A 17078-nucleotide genomic window follows, 5' to 3' on the forward strand; every position below is an offset into this window, starting at 1 on the left:
TTCTTTTCCTTCTTGAGATATAATTGACATAAATATCATGTAAGTTTAAGGTGTACAATGTGTTGTTCTGATACATTTATATATTGCAATATGATTACTACCATAGTGAGGCTTTCTTCACTCTTTCTCATTCTTTTTTCTTTGTTCTGCTCTGACTGGGTTATTTCAAAATCCCTGTCCTCTAGCTCACTTATTCTGCCTTCCATTTGCTCTATTCTGATGCAGATGCTGTTTATTGTGCTTATCATTTCACTCACTGAATTCTTCAACTCCAGAGTTTCCTTTTGGTTCTTTTTTATAATTTCTATCTCTTTGATAAATATCTCATTTTGTTCATGTATTTTTTCCTTATTTCATTGAATTATCTTTCTGAGTTTCCTTGCAGCTCATTGATTTTCTTCAAAAGAGTTATTTTGAATTCCTGACCAGCTAGATCACTAAATTATGTGCCTTTGAGTTCATTTATCAGAGGACTGTTGTTATCTTTGGTGATGACATGTTTTCTTGATTCTTCATGTTCCTCATAGTTTTGCATTGCTGCTTTCACATTTGAAGGAGCAGACACCTCCTCACATCATTACTAGGTGCCTTCAAAAGGGGATACCAATCATTGGACCTGTTGTATTTGGGGTGTTCTCTACCTTTCTGTGTAAACACCTGCTCCACACTTCTTGCCCTCTCTTGTGGCAGAATTCTTAGCCTTTTATGTTTTCTCTGGTTCTTTGACTCAGCAAACTGCTGGAAACTCTCTTTTGTTTTCCAGAAGGTGGTGCTATAGCTCAAGTTTGAGTATTCTCTCATGCCCACAGATCCTGGTCATTTTTTCCGAAAGCACTCTGTTTACTGTTTGCTGGACTCACTCTCCCTGCCATACTCAGGAGTGTGCACAAGAAAGGGGCCACAGAGTGGGAGGCGGTGTGGGTTTAGCACTTGGGGCATTGGGGGTACTCACAAATCCAGTGAAAAATGTTTGGGTGAGGTTGTCCCACACAATCATGGGCGAAATTCCTGGTGAAGTCCTGAGGGCAGTCAGCAGGAACCACGTCCCTTTAAGGCCCTTTGCTATTCTTATCTGCCTCTTTTCCAATCTTCTCCCCTCTCCCAGTCATGGAAGTTGCAGCTCAGTACTCCAGGTACTGCTGGAGAGAAACACGTTTCTCCAGCACCATCTCACACAACTGGGATAGCTGGGCACTCACTCACTGCTCTCCTTTTCCCCTGTGAGAGAGGTCACCAACAGATAGTTCAGCCCGACTGTGTTGCCTTAGGGGATGGGCAGCACTGGCACAGCTCCTCTCAGCCTCTCCTCTGTGTTCAATCTCATAATTTTTTTCTCCAATGGAATGCTAGAATCTCCCCTCAGGAAAGATGGGCTTCTACAAAGTCTCTCGTCTGTGGGTATCTGCCCAGGTCTTCATACTCCATGTTTCCCCCGACCACAGTTGAGAGGGGTTGGGGCAGGTTTGCAGGCTTTGCTAGTTCCATAACCCCTACCAACACCTGTCCACCTATCACCAGATGCACAGGTGGGTGAGACTCCTCCCAGATTCCTTGGCATATGGTGCTGGATCCCACACCTCCCAGAGAGGCACTTTTAGTCATGGATAGATGCCTGATTACGTGTTAAAGGAGACAAAAAGGAGGAATGTCTTACACCACCATGATGTGGACTCTCCCTTCAGCACTTGTAATATGTCATTCTACTGCCTCTGGCTTCCACCGTTTCTGATGAGAAATCAGCTATTAAGATTACTATATATGGTGAACTGTTTTTCTTTTGCTGCTTTCAAATTTTCTATTTCTGGCTTGACTATGATGTATCTAGGTGTGAATCTGTTTGAATTTATACTATTTTGAGTTTGTTGAGTTTCATAAATGTGTAGATTAACATTTTTCATCAAATTTGGGAAGTTTTTGGACATTACTTCTTATTATGTTTTCTGTGCCCCTCTCTCTCCTCTCCTAATGAGACTTCCATTATTATTTTGTTGGTATGTCTGGTGTTCCACAGGTCTCTGAGGCTCTGTTCACTTTTCTTCTATTTTCTTCCTGTTCTTTAGATTGTAAAATCCCTATTGATTTATCTTCAAGTTCACTGATTCTTTCCCTTGCCAGCTCAAATCTCATGTTAAAAATCCTTCTACTGATGTTTTTCATTTCACTTATTATACTTTGCAAGTCCATAATTTCCATAAGGTTCTTTTAATAATTTCTATCTCTTTATTGATATTCTCTATTTGATGAGCCAGATTTATCAAACTTTTCTTTAAATCTTTAAGGATTGTTTCCTTTATTTCTTTGAACATATTTGCAATAGCTGCTTTGAACACTTTTCCTGCTAAGTCCAGAATCTGGACCCCCTGGGAGATAATTTCTATTGACTTATTTAGAATGGAAACCTTTATTGTTCTATCTTCAAATCCACTGGGTTTTAATTTATGCTAGATCAATCCTTCTAAATAGACTTATTTTATGGCCCAGAATATGGCCTATCTTGATGACTATCCCATGTGTACAGATTCAATTTACTTAATAGATATAAAGCTCTTCTGCCTTTTCTATTTGTTTTTGAGTTGGATTTAGTACATCATGTTTTTCAGTATATTTGTCCACTTCCTCTAAGTTAAGTAGTTTACTAGCATAAAGTTTGTCATAATACCCTCTTTTCTATAATATCCATAGAGTTTGTAGTGGCATCTCCTTTTTATATCTAACATTGGTTATTTGTGTATGGCTTTTTTCTCCCTTTATTTGCCTTCCAAAAAAACTTCCAGCTTTGATTTTATTTTTGTACAAATCTTTCATATTTAATAGACTTAAACTGTGATCTTCATTTTCTTCCTTCTACATTTATTCAGATGGCAGCTAGATAACTGATTTTAGTCTTTCTTTTATAACATGTTTAGAATTATGTGTCTCTATAAGCACTATTTTGTGTGCATCACACAAGTTTTAATATGCAAAATTCATTATTGTTTAGTGCAAAACATGTCTTCAAATTCAATTGTGATTAATTCTCTGAGGCATCAATTAATTAGAAGTTTGTAGCTCAACTTGCAAACATTTAGTCATTTTTACTTAACTTTCTGTTTATTTCTAGCTCAATTTTACCCTGGTTTGATAATATACTCCACATGTGTTCATTCCTTTGAAATTTATTAGGACTTGTTTGGTGCAGCCTATGACCTATATTGGTAAATGTTCCATGTTCACCTGAGAAGAATATGTATTCGTTTTGTTGGGTATAGTGTTTTATGCTTATCAATTTGATCAATTTGCTTATTATTGTTCATATCTTCTGTACTCTTACTGAATTTCTGCTACTGTTGTTTCATTTACTGAGTGAGATATATTACAGTCTACAACTACAGGTGTAAATTTACCTATATTTTCCCTTCCACATCTATCAATTTTTGCTTTCATACTTTGAGGCTGTTTTTAATGCATACAAATTTAGTATTATTACATCTTCCTATTTAATGAACTTTATTCTTTAAGCAAGTCTTGAGGGGAGGGTGTAGGGGGAGGGGAGGAAGGAAAGGAAGAGAGTGGTCCTGTGTGACTGGTAGCCTCAGGTCATGTGACAGGGCACTGGGGCAGAGGGAGCTGGGTTGGGAGTTGACATCTTTGACATCAGTCTTGGTGATGATTTCTTAGATTTGACACTAAAAGTAAAGGCAATGAAAGAAAACCTAAATAAATTGAACTACATCAAACTAAAAAGCTTCTGCACAACAAAGGAATTCATCAACAACCTATGGGAGAAAATATTTGCAAATCATATATCTGATCAGAGGTTAATATCCAAAATATACAACTCAATAGCAAAAATACAATCTGATTTAAAAATGGGCAAAGTATCTGAATAGACATTTTTCCAAAGAAGACATACAGATGGGCAACAGGTACATGAACAGGTGCTCAACATCACCAATCATCAAGGAAATGCAAATCAAAACCACAGTGAGCTATCACCTCACACATGTTAGAATGGCTATAACTAACAAGACAGGAACTAACTAGTGTTGGTTAGGATGTGGAGAAAAGGGAACCCTTGTGCACTGTTGGTGGGAATGTAAATTGGTGCAGTCACTATGGAAAACAGTATGGAGGTTCCTCAAAAAATTAAAAATAGAACTATCATATGATCCTACTTCTACTTCTGGGTATTTATGTGAAGGAAATGAATACACTAACTTGAAAAGATATCTGCACCCCCACGTTCACTGCAGCACTATTCACAACACCCAAGACATGGAAACACCCTAAGTGTCCATCAACAGAGGAACAGATAAAGAAAATATGGTGTGTATGTGTGTGTATATATGAATGAATGAGTATGAACGAAGATTATTCAGCCATAAAAAAGAAGGAAATCCTGCCATTTGCAACAACATGAGTGGATCTGGGGGCTAAGTGAATAAGTCAGATAGAAAAAGACAAATACCATATGATCTCACTTATATGTGGAATCTGAAAAAAAAAAAAGAAGGCCAAACTCTCAGATACAGAGAACAGACTGGTGGTTGCCAGAGGCAGGGGTAAGGGTGGGCAAAATGGATGAAGGTGGCCAAAAGGTAAAAACTTCCAGTTATAAAATAAATAAGTCATGGGGATGTATTGTACAGCTTGATGACTATAGTTAATAATACTGTATTGCATATTTGAACATTACAAAAGGAGTAAATCTTAAAACTTCTTATGACAAGAAAAAAATCTGTAACTGTGTGGTGATGGATGTTAACTAAACTTATTGTAGTGATCTTTTCACAATATATTCATATATCAAAATCATTACATTGGACACTCGAAACTAATACAATATTATATGTCAATTATATCTCAATAAAAATAAGTGGAAATTCAAAAAAAGAGGACTGACAACACCAAATATGAGTGACAATATACAGCAAGCAGGACTCTCATACACTGACAGTATGAATATAAAATGTTAAACCACTTCAGAAAAATATCTGGCAGTTTCTTATAAAAATAAATATAAACCCCATAACCCAGAAATTCCACTCCTGAGTATTTACCCAAGAGACATAAAAATATATTATCTACAAAAAGACTTGGAGCACAAGGTCCACATCTTTATTCATAATAGCCAAAAACTAGAAATAACTCAGGTGTCCATTAATAAAAGAATGGATGTATTGGTTTTCTCTTGCTGCTATATCAAATTACCACAAACTTAAACACTTAAAAACAACACTCCTTTATTATCTCACATTTTCCATGGGTGAGACATACAGACACAGTATGGCTTATCTGGGTTCTCTTCTTTGGGTCTCACAAGGCTGAAATCAAGCTGCTGGCTGGACCTCAGGTCTCATCTGGAGCTTGGGGTTTTCTTCCAAGCTAGCTGGCTGTTGGCAGAATTCATGTCCTTATCATGCTTTGCAGATGGCCTCCTTCCATCTTCAAGCCAGCAATGGAAGGTCAAGTCTTTGTCATACTTTGATTCTCTCTGCCTCCTTCTTCTGCTTTTAAGGGTTCATATGATTATACTGGACCCACCTGGATAATTCAGGATAAACTCCCTATTTTAAGATCAACTATTTAGTAATCTTAATTACATCCACAGAGTCCCTTTTACCATGTAAAGTAACATATTCATGGATGTAACATCAGGGGCTAAGTCACAGGGGCAAAAATTCTGCCTACCATAATGGATAAAAACTATGGTATATTCAAACAGTAGAATATTACTCAGAACATGGAAGGAAGGAAGGAAACACACTACCATATAGATGAATATCAAACATTATGCTAAGTGAAAGAAACCTTACACAAAATAGTATATATATAATGTGATTCTATTTACATCAAGTTCTAGAACAGGCAAAACTATCTTATATGGATAAAAATCAGAATTGTGGTTGCTAGTAGGGAGATGAGGTGATGGTGATTTCTTGAAAAGTACAAACCAAAAGCAGCCCAATATGAAATAAATAACCTGAATAGACCTATAACTATTAAAGACAATGAATTTGTAGTTACAAACTTCCCTAAAAAGAAATTTCTAGGCCCAGATATTTTCAATGGAGAATTCTACCAAATGTTTGAAGAAGGTATATCAATATTTACATCAAGTCTACACAATCCTTTCCAGAAAGTAGAAGATGAGGGAATACTTCCCAACTCACTTAATGATGCCAGTGTTATCCTAGTACCAAAACTGATAAAGATAGTACAAAGAAAGAAAACTAAAGACCAATATACTTCATGAACATAGACACACACACAAAAATAATCCTCAAAAAAATATTAATCCAGAAATATATAAACAGAGTCATGCACAATGACCAAGTGAAGCTTATTCCAGGAATACAAGGCTGGTTCGACATATTAAGCCACCATATTAATAGGCTAATGAAGAAAAATCACATGATCATATCAAATAATGAAGAAAAACATTTAACAAAATTCAATACCCATTTATAATAAATTCTTAGCAAACTAGGAATAGAGGAGAACCTCCTCAACTTGACAAAGAGCACCTAAAAATATCTACAGTTACCACCATCCTTAATGGTGAAAGACTGGGTGCTTTCTTCATAAGACTGGGAACAAGGCAAAGATGCCACTCTTACAACTCTTATTCAATATCGTACGGGAAGTCCTAGTTGGTGCAATAATGCAATAAAAAATGGAATACACAGTTTGAAAAAAAGCTGACACTATTTACAAATGACATGATTGTCTACATAGAAAATTCAAAGGAACACACACATACACAAAATAAAACTGCTAAAATAAGTGAATTCATCAAGGTCATAGGATACAAGATCAATATGCCAATATCAACCGCATTTCTATATACTAGCAATGATCATGTAAAAACTGAAATTAAAGACCCAATACAATTTGCAATCAATAGCAACCAGAAAAGAAATAACTACGCATAAATCTAACAAAACACATACAGGACTTGTATGCTGACAATAACAAAACACTAATAAAAGAAATCAAAGAACATCTGAATAAATGGAGGCACACCATATTCATTGATATTAAAGGTGTAACTTCTCTTTAAATTGATCTATAGTAGTAATACAATAAATATCAAAATCTCAGCATGATTTTTATGTAGGTATAAATAAGCTCATTCTAAAATACACAGAAAAGCAAAGGTACTAAAACAATTTTGAAAAAGAATAAAAGAGAAATCACTCCAACCAACCTTATGACTTTCTTATAGTTACAGCAATCAACATAGTGTAGAATTGGCAAAGAGAGGACACATAGTTCAATGGAATAGAAGGATCTAGAAATAGACTCACGCAAGTACAGGCAGCTAATTTTTGAAAAAGGTACAAAAGCAATTCAACGGAGGCAGGATAATCTTTTACACAAACAGCGCTGGAGTAACTAGATATCCAGACACAAAAAAACCACTTCAACCTAAACAGCACACACCTTACACAGAAGCCAGTTCAAAATAGATCATGGTTTTAAATGTAAAATTATAAAATTTGTAGAAGAAAGCACTGGAGAAAATCTTCAGTACTGAGGCTAGGCAAAGAGTTCTTGGACATGATACCAAAAGCATGATGCATAAGAGAATAAATGGAAAAAACTGAATTTTATTGAAAGTGAAAACTTCTGCATTGTGAAAGACCCTGTTAAGAAGACGAAAAGACAAGCCATATACTTGGAGAAAATATTTGTAAACCACGTATCTGACAAAAGGTCTTGTATCATAAGAACTCTCAAAACTTGAAAGTAAGAAAACAAACAATCCAATTAGAGAATGAGCAGAAGACATAAAGAAACAGTTCACCAAAGTGGAGACAGGGATGGCAAGTAACACATGGAAAGATGTTCAACATCGTTAGCCTTCAGAGAAATATAAATTCAAAGCAGAAGGAGATATCACTACACACATGTTAAAACAGCTAAAATAAAAAATAGCGAAAATAACAAATGCTGGCAAGAATATGGAGAAAATGGATCTCCCCTACATACATGGCTGGTAGGAACATAGAATGGAAGTTAGTTTGACATTTTCTTTAAAAACTAAACATACACTTACCAGCAATGGTACTCTTATGCATTTATCCCAGATAAATTCAAATTAAAACTTACGTTCACAGAAAAATCTATACAAAAATGTTCACAGCACCTTTATTCATAATCGCCCCCAAATTAAGACCATCCAAATGTCCTTCAGCAAGTATATGGTTAAATAAACTGTGGTACATCCAGAAACAGACTACACTGGTGAAGCTTAAAAGCGTTATATTAAGTGAAAGAAGCCATATGGAAAAGAATGCATACTTCATGACTATAAATCCATTTATGAAACCATAGAAAAGGCAAAACTATAGCGGCTGCCAGGGGCTGGGAGTGTGAAAAAGGGATTGATTGCAAAGTGGCACGAGGACATTTTCGGGGTGATGGAAATATTCCATATCAAATGTCGGCAAACTACAGACCACGGACAAAATCCAACCTGCCACTTGGTTTTGTAACTAAAACTTGACTGGAACACAGCCTGCTCACTCGTTTACATATTTTCTATGGCCACTCTTGAACTACAAAGGCAGAGCTGAGTAATTATAACAAAAGACCACGTGTCCTGGATAGCTTAAAATATTTACTATCTGGCCATTTACAGAAAAAAAGTTTGCCAACCCCTGTAATTTATCATGTTTGTGGTGGTAGTTGCACAAATGTATATATTTGTCAAAAACTCCTAACACTGTACATTTAAAATTAATAAAGATCATCGTACAGAAATTTTAATTCAATAAAGCTGATTTTTTAAATGCCTGGTACTTGCTTGACACTTTTACTCTTTATTCTTTTAGTCTGAATAAAACCTTTCAGAGAAAAACATCAGCCTATGTTTAATAAACTATACGTTTTTATCAAAATCTTTTTAGGTATCAGATTTTTGTTCCTATTATATGATTTTGTTTAATCTTTTTTATTATTTTTATTTTATTTTATTTTTCCTTTTTCTCCCCAAAGCCCCCCGGTACATAGTTGTGTATTTTTTCAGTTGTAGGTCCTTCTAGTTGTGGCATGTGGGATGCCACCTCAGCATGGCCTGATGAGAGGTGCCATGTCCCTGCCCAGGATTCAAACTGGCGAAACCCTGGGCTGCGAACTTAACCACTCAGCCATGGGGCCGGCCCCTGTTTAATCTTTAAATAAATAAAAACTCAATTGAAAAAATGGACTAGCTCTGCTGAGGAGGTAACACCCTTCACCCCATCTTTGCAAGCAACTGCCATAGATTTGTCTGGTAAAGACATACTTCAAAAATTTGCTTGTTAAAGCCCTTTGGGCCAATATTTTCCCTTAAGAACGCCCATTCAGAATTATCCTTCTAGTGCTCCTGAACTTAGATCCACAGATGAGCCTGGATTATTCAGCTATACAAGGCTTCGCATTTTGGACCTTAGACAGCCAAAGGTCCAGCCATAGACAGCCTCTCTCAGAAATGCACAGTCCTTTCATCTCAGCATGCATCATGTCTGGATGTAATACTATTTTATCTCTACTACTAGAACTTTGTTGAGTGAAGAAAAACAAAAACAAAAAAACAGTGCATTTCAATATTCAAAATATTTCCTACCATTTCTCAGTGGAAAATTTGTCCAAATTTTCTAGAATGCAGTACCTGTATCCTTCCTGCCCGAGGTTCCAACCCCAACAACAAGCCAATTATTTGGAAGACCTCACTTCTTAGAACAAAATTTATTTTCAGGGACTGCATCTAATAAAAGTCCACAAGGGACCTGGTGGTAAATATGAAAGTTCTTTGCAGCAAGGATTGAAACTGTCATGTTCACTTACTTCCCTTGAGGCTAATGAAGCTCCTGGAAGGAAGAAAGCATACAATAATTTTGCTGAATAAATCAAAACAAAACCTCTTACAAGTCTGACTCCAGACACACCTTCATATCTTCACTGAATCTTCTCAGTAGAAGGAAAATGGAAAACACAAAAGAACCAGATACATACTAGTTGATGAACAGGTTCTGCTGTGATAATTCTCAAAGGAAAAAAAAATATTTGCAGAAGGAGGAGGTAGGGTTGCTGGATGTAGTAACATCCTGATGACCTTTACTATATCACACCTCATCTATGTAATTTACAAGTCCCTATGCCATTAGTGTCTACCCTGAGATGGAACTTGAATATCCTGACTAGGAACTATTCTCGCAAACGCTCACTCATTGATAATTCTTTTACGCCAAAAACAAAACTGCAGTTATTTGCAATGTTTAGAAGCTCTGTTTATGTAAATATTTATAAAAATACAGGCAATCATTAAACTACTCCTTCACATATTCGCTTAAACAATACATAATATATTGCAAAAATTTTTGTGCTATGAAAACTATGGTGAGCAACACACATCACTCCTACTTTTACAGTATAGTAAAATAAATAGATTAACCAAATAATAAATAATCCAACAATGGAATTATAAATGGACATAGAATCCATGAAGATCATTATTGGGTACTTTGAAAGTATGTAAGACTTTGGTAAGGCAGTGAGTAGCACAGGACTCTTTGACATGTCTCTTTGTGACGCTGCCATTTAGATTCAAGGATGACTGAAACATTTAGAAAGGCAAACAATGTTACCAGAATTATATCAACACTGATGAATTTGCTTTGAGAGAAGATTTTCTGCAGCAAATCAGTGAAGCCTCTTTTATTAAGTGAATTTTCTATTCTGTACAATATTAATTTTTAATATTGGAAATTTTCCTGTTTTATCTTTGCATAAATTATTTTAATCTATGTCAACTCTTTAATATGCATTTCATAAACACAATGTGATCCATCAATCATTTATTTTTATTTTAATGCAACAAATTTAAGATACTCTGGGTATTTTGTCTATCCAGACAAATTCTGCTGGTATATAGCCTGTCAAAAATTATGTCTTTAATTTCTAATAAATGATAATTTTGCAGTTTTATCTTTCATTGATTTTTTTCATCTTGTCAAATTACTGCCATGAAGCCTAATTTCTTCCAGATAATGCAACTTGAAATTTTATTAAAAAGAGAAAATTCTCTGTTTATATCTTTTTATTGTGAAATGTAATACATATACAGAGTACTACATGAAACATACATATACACACTCAGGTAAAAATGACAATATTGCCAGCACCCCAGAAATTCTCCAAGTAAGTGTCCCCAATCACAAACACTCCCTTGAATGTAACTAATATCCTGAGTCTTATGGCAAGCATTTCTATGATTTTCTTTATGTACCAGACTAGCTTCCTGTGCTCAACTTGTGTATCAGATTCATCCAAGTTTCATGTGTCAGTAGAGTTCATTCATCTTTCTTGCTATCTACTATTCCACTGCACGAATATATATATTCCACATTCATTGCACTTCATTCCTTCCTTAATCTAGGTCATTCCTTCTGGAATTGTCTTTCTTTTCTTTTTTTCCTTAAGGATTTTGTGTATGTGTGTTTTTAAAGTAATAGTGCAATTCTCCCAATAAGGATAAGCAAGAGGACTCTGGATTAAGACAGCATGAAAACTAAATTGTGCTCGGCTTAAAAGCAGCAAATAAAAAGAGATCCTTTCGACCCCAAAGTCCAATGCTAAATGAAAAAGCAAAAAAAAAAAAAAAAAAATATGAAAGGAGAGAGGAACTTAAAAAACAGAGTTGAAAGAGGCAGACTACCCTTCCATTGCCGTTCAACTAAACAAACGGGCAAGAATGCCTCTCTTCTTTGAAGAATGCCCTTTTGATATTCTTTTAGCCCAAATCTGAGAGAAAACTCACCTTTGTCTTCTTAAGATATCTTTATTTAGTTCTCATTCTTAAAAGTCATTTTTGCTTGAAATAGAATTCTATTACCTTGTAATTGAAAAAGTATTTTTAAAAATACATTGAACCCTAAGATGAAGTTTCTTCCTCCAGAGGAATTTTTCTTGCTTCTGACAGACATTGAGAATACAAACATTCCTTGAAATCTTTAATAGAATTTCAGGGCTAAGAATGTTCTAGACTTCCCAAACATCTTGAAGTCTGGCTACAATTTGTGGGACAGTTGATTTACTTCCTGGTCATGCTACATGTACAAAAGTCCTCCATGGACCTAGTCTAGGCAGAGAAGTTTTATCACAGTTCCTCTTATGCACCAGCCAGAGATGTCTCTTTTTGCTCCAACATCCCCAGAACATTCTTAACAGGAACCCTGAGCCTGCCACCTCTCTTAAATCAACCTGCACCTCCAGGACTAAAGCAGCCTCCTAGGCTGAGCTGACATCTTGGGAAATACTGTTCTCTCCATACCACATCCCAGTAGCCACTGTCTTATTAGTTATTTGATGCATTCAAGAAAATTCTTCAAAAATATTTTGTTCAGCTTTGTCAATTTCCTTCAGTGCACAGGTTGGTCAAAATTATCTTATCTACTTTGAACAGAAGAAGTCCCCTTCAGTAGCAAAAATAGAAGCTATCTAAATGTCCCAAAATAGGATATGGGTAAAATCAGATGCAGCTTTGAAAGGTAGGGAAACTATTTGGCCATTAAGGATATTATCAAGATAAAATAGGAACATGGAAGAATTCATATCATAAAATTTAAAGTGCAAGTTACATAAAAATATGTAAGGTATAATCTCATTTTTTAAAAAATTGTATACATATCCTAAAATCTAAACACTGAAACACAAGAAACAAAGAAAAAATTCAAAGAATAAACAGCAATCTACCTACACATAGCAATCCAAACCAAACAGTCTGCATCAGAGATGTTATCCTAAGGACCTTTAAAAAAAATTTTAATGACATGATTACATACCAATTTTCCCAGCGGGACTAAATGAAACTGTGAAGATGCATTCATGCAGAGCACAGACCTACATCACTTCAGCCTATTTTTTTAATGCTGCTTTATATTCTCTAAGCATCATTCAACAAACCAGTGGAACTACGTTTCGTGGTGTTACTGACAATTTCTTCTCAGCCCTCTGGCAGTGATTCAGTAAGGCTTCTACATGGCCTTGTAAACGCTTGGATGACATTTCTATGGGATTTTAAATTCACACTGAATATGAAATAGAAGCCAAAGTCAATAAATCAACTCCAGATCCTCCAAAGCATGGAAATAACAGCATAATTCATTCTTAGGATACTGACACACAACAGTTCTTTTCTTTACTGGCTAAAATGCCACTACCAGACAGCAATAAGCAAAATTTATAAATGACTAAGCATGATAGCTTTAAACTCTGTGATACCAGATAATTATAAAATAATTTGGGGACTGTATTGGTTAAAATTTTACATACAATTTGATAGTACTACTTTTTAAGGCAGGTTTCATATTTGCATGATTCAAATTCCCATAAAATGTCACTATTGTATTATATATTTGGTATTTGTACTTATATGTGAATTTAAATGCATAGAAAATGATCAGCAATGGTGAGCATTAACCTAATAAAACTGGTTCCAAATAGCAAGGAGTGTTGGAGTCACTGCATTATGAGAGACCTTAACTTTACTCGTAAATTTATTTTTTTAAATGTTATATAGTACTTGTGAAATGAAAATTAATTTTTAAAAGGTGATGATCAGATATCCCAGGTACACCTTTATATATTTTTATATTCCTATTTGAGATGGGTAGGTGAACACAACCTTTCTTCCTGGGGGCCACTGTAAGTCATTCCTATCTCGGATCCTCATCGTCTTCAACTTTATCACAGGGACACCAGTATCTACCATGTTCAGCTCAGTAAAATTTGAATTTTGGCATTCCTAGGATGGATGTGGTGCATAGTAGGTATGCATATATAAGTAGCTATAAGAAATGCACATAAGTACTTATCACCATTGAGAGAGGGATGGGAGCACTGAAATGTGAAGTGAGTTGCATAAGGTCCTCTGAGACTGTAGAGCATGACTATATCCAGGAACTGAGTTGGAACTGTGCAGTCAGAAGGTCTGCACCCCCTCTCTTGAGCTCCCTGGTAGTAGGCAGAGGGATACCTTGTTAGACAGTGTATTAATGAAGGTTTGCTCAGGGGTCAGTTCCACTCTTCCAGATGTGTATTTCTACCCATTTATAGATGAAGCTCCAATGGAGACTCCTATGGGGGTGGGGGCTGTTGGGAGGGAAGTAATTGGATATTCCAGAGCCAAGAAGGCTGATTTTAGGCATCTATTATGGACCAAACGTTTGGGTTCCCCCCAAATTATTCAACATATGAATGTTGAAGCCCTATTTCCAGTACAACTGTATTTGGAGATGGGGCCTCTAAAGAAGTAATTAAGGTTAAATGAGGTCATAAAGGTGGAGCCCTTATCTGACAGGATTAATACCCCTACAAAACAACAGAGATCTCTCTGATCTCTCTCAATCTCTTTCTCCTTCCCTCCATCCCAACTTCCCAGCAAGCACCCACTGAAGAAAAGTCAGGTGAGGACATAGTGAGAAGGTGGCCATCTGCAAATAAGAAACAGTCCACACCAGAAACCATATCTTCCAGGATCTCAATCTGGGATATGTAGGCTTCACAACTGTGAGAAAATAAATTTCTGCAGTGTAAGCCACCCATTTGTCATCACTTGGTGGTATTTTGTCATCACAGCCCGAGCAGGCTAAAATGGATTTTGGTACTGTGAAGTGGGGTGCTGCTATAACAAATACCTAAAAATATGGAAGTGGCTTTTGAACTGGGTGATGGGCAGAGGCCAGAAGAGTTTTGAGGTACGTGCTATAAAAAAGCCTAAATTGGGGGTCAGCCCCATGGCGGAGTAGCTAGGTTCATGCGCTCCCCTTTGGCAGCCTGAGGTTTTGCCAGTTGGGATCCTGAGTGTAGACATGGCACCGCTCATTAGGCCATGCTGGGGCAGCGTCCCATGTGCCACAACTGGAAGGACCCACAACTAAAGAAATATATACAACTATGTACCAGGGGGCTTTGGGGAGAAAAAGGAAAAAGTTAAAAAATAAATAAATAAATAAAAGCCTAAATTGCCTTCAAGGGACCATTGGTAGAAATATGGATATTAAAGGCAATTCTGGTGAGGATTCAGAAAGAAAAGAGGAAGCTATAGAAGAAAGCCTCTATTATCTTAGAGAATACATATATCATCATGAACAGAATGTTAGCAGAAATATGGAGGTTAAAGGCCATCCTAGTCAGGTCTCAGACAGAAAAGAACGTTATTGGAAACCGGAGGAAAGGAGATTGTTATAAAGTGGCAAAGAACTTGGCTAAACCGTGTTCTAGTGTTTTGTGGAATGTAGAATTTGCAAGAGATGAAACTGGATAGTTAACCAAGGAGATTTCTAACCAAAATGTTGAAGATGCAGCCTACTCCTCCTAACTGCTTATAGTAAAATGTGAGAGGAGAAGGATGAATTGAAGAAGTAATTGTTAAGCAAAAAGGAACCAGAGCTTAAAGATTTGGAAAATTCTGAGCATCTATACTGAAAAAAAAAAAAATCAGAAAACAGGAGCCAGCCCGGTGGCACAGCAGTTAAGTTTGCATGTTCTGCTTCAGTGGTCCAGGGTTTACCAGTTCGGATCCTGGGTGCGGACTTACACACTGATTGTCAAGCCATGCTGTGGCAGGTGCCCCACATATAAAGTGGAGGAAATGGGCATGGATGTTAGCTCAGGGCCAATCTTCCTCAGCAAAAAAGAGAAGGATTGGCAGCAAATGTTAGCTCAGGGCTAATCTTCCTCAAAAAAAAAAATCAGAAAACATATTCCAAAGAGAACACCGAGGGTGTGGCTGGACTATCACTCAATAAAGAGATTACATGAGCAGAAACACGTCAGTTTGAACTGAAGGAATAGAAATGAGATGAAATGAAGGAAGTCTATCAGAATTCTTGGATTCTAAAGGACAGGACAACAGAGCTATTATTCAAGCAAAGGGAAAAGTGACCCAGAAGGCAATTCAGAGATCATCAGGGTTGCCTCTTCAATTTCAACAGGACACGGTGCAGATGCCAGATCCTTGAACAGGACTGTCAGGCACAACTACAGGGGTGGCACCGCCACCTAGGGCCATGGCGGCAGGTCTGCTGCCCCAAATGGGTCCAGAAAGCCAATGAGGATTATTCTTGAGCCTAAAATTTAACGGAATTTGCCTCACTAGGTTTTAGAGTTGCTTGGGACCCATCCCCCCTTTCTTCTTTCTGATTTTCCCTTTCAGAATGGGATTATCTATCCTTTGCGCGCCCCACCATTGTATTTTGGAGGCAGAGAACTTGTCAGGTTTCACAGGTTCACAGCTGGAGAGGAACTTTGCCTCAGGATAAACTGTACCTTAAGTCTCAGAGTACCTGATTTAGATGATATCTAAAAGTCATCTAATTTGGACCTAAAGCAGTTTAGAGTTGATGTAGGAATGAATTAAGACTTTAGGAGGCATTGGGATGGAATGAATGTGTTCCAAATACAAGAAAGACATGAATTTTGAGGAACCAGGAGCAGAATGTTATGAACTGAATGTTTGTAGGCCCTCTTAAACTCATATGCGGATGCCCTGACCCCCCAGTGTGGCTGTATTTGGAAATAGGGCCTCTAAGTAAGTAAGTAAGGTTAAATGAGGTCATAAGGGTGGGACCCTGGTCTGATAGGACAAGTGCCCTTATAAGAAGAGACAGCAGAGAGCTCACTCTCTCTCCCCCCCAAGTGCACACACTGAGGAAAGGTCATATGAAGAAATAGAGCCCTCACCAGATATGGAATCTGCCAGCACCTTGATCATGGACTTTAGCCTCCAGAACTCTAAGAAAATAAATGTCTTTATTTAAGCCACCCAGGCTGTGGCATTTTGTTATAGCAGCCCAAGAAGACTAATGTAGCACCACAAACATCCCCAACTCTTATCCACTGCCAACATACCCATGAGGTCTTCAAAAACCATACCAAAAGGGAACAGACTGTGATCTTAGGATCTGAAGGAAGAGGGGTCTTGGCTAGTAGGAAGTGGAAGAATTCCCACCTCTGTATTGAGCTCTGGGAATTGTCTTAGAGTCCCTCCAAAACTGTTACTTTGTCAGCAGTTGATTTTTGCTGAGCCTCAGAGCCTCACCATCTGCATG

Source organism: Equus caballus, chromosome 1 (genome assembly GCF_041296265.1).
Source record: "Equus caballus isolate H_3958 breed thoroughbred chromosome 1, TB-T2T, whole genome shotgun sequence".
In the NCBI taxonomy this organism is placed as follows: Eukaryota; Metazoa; Chordata; class Mammalia; order Perissodactyla; family Equidae; genus Equus; species Equus caballus.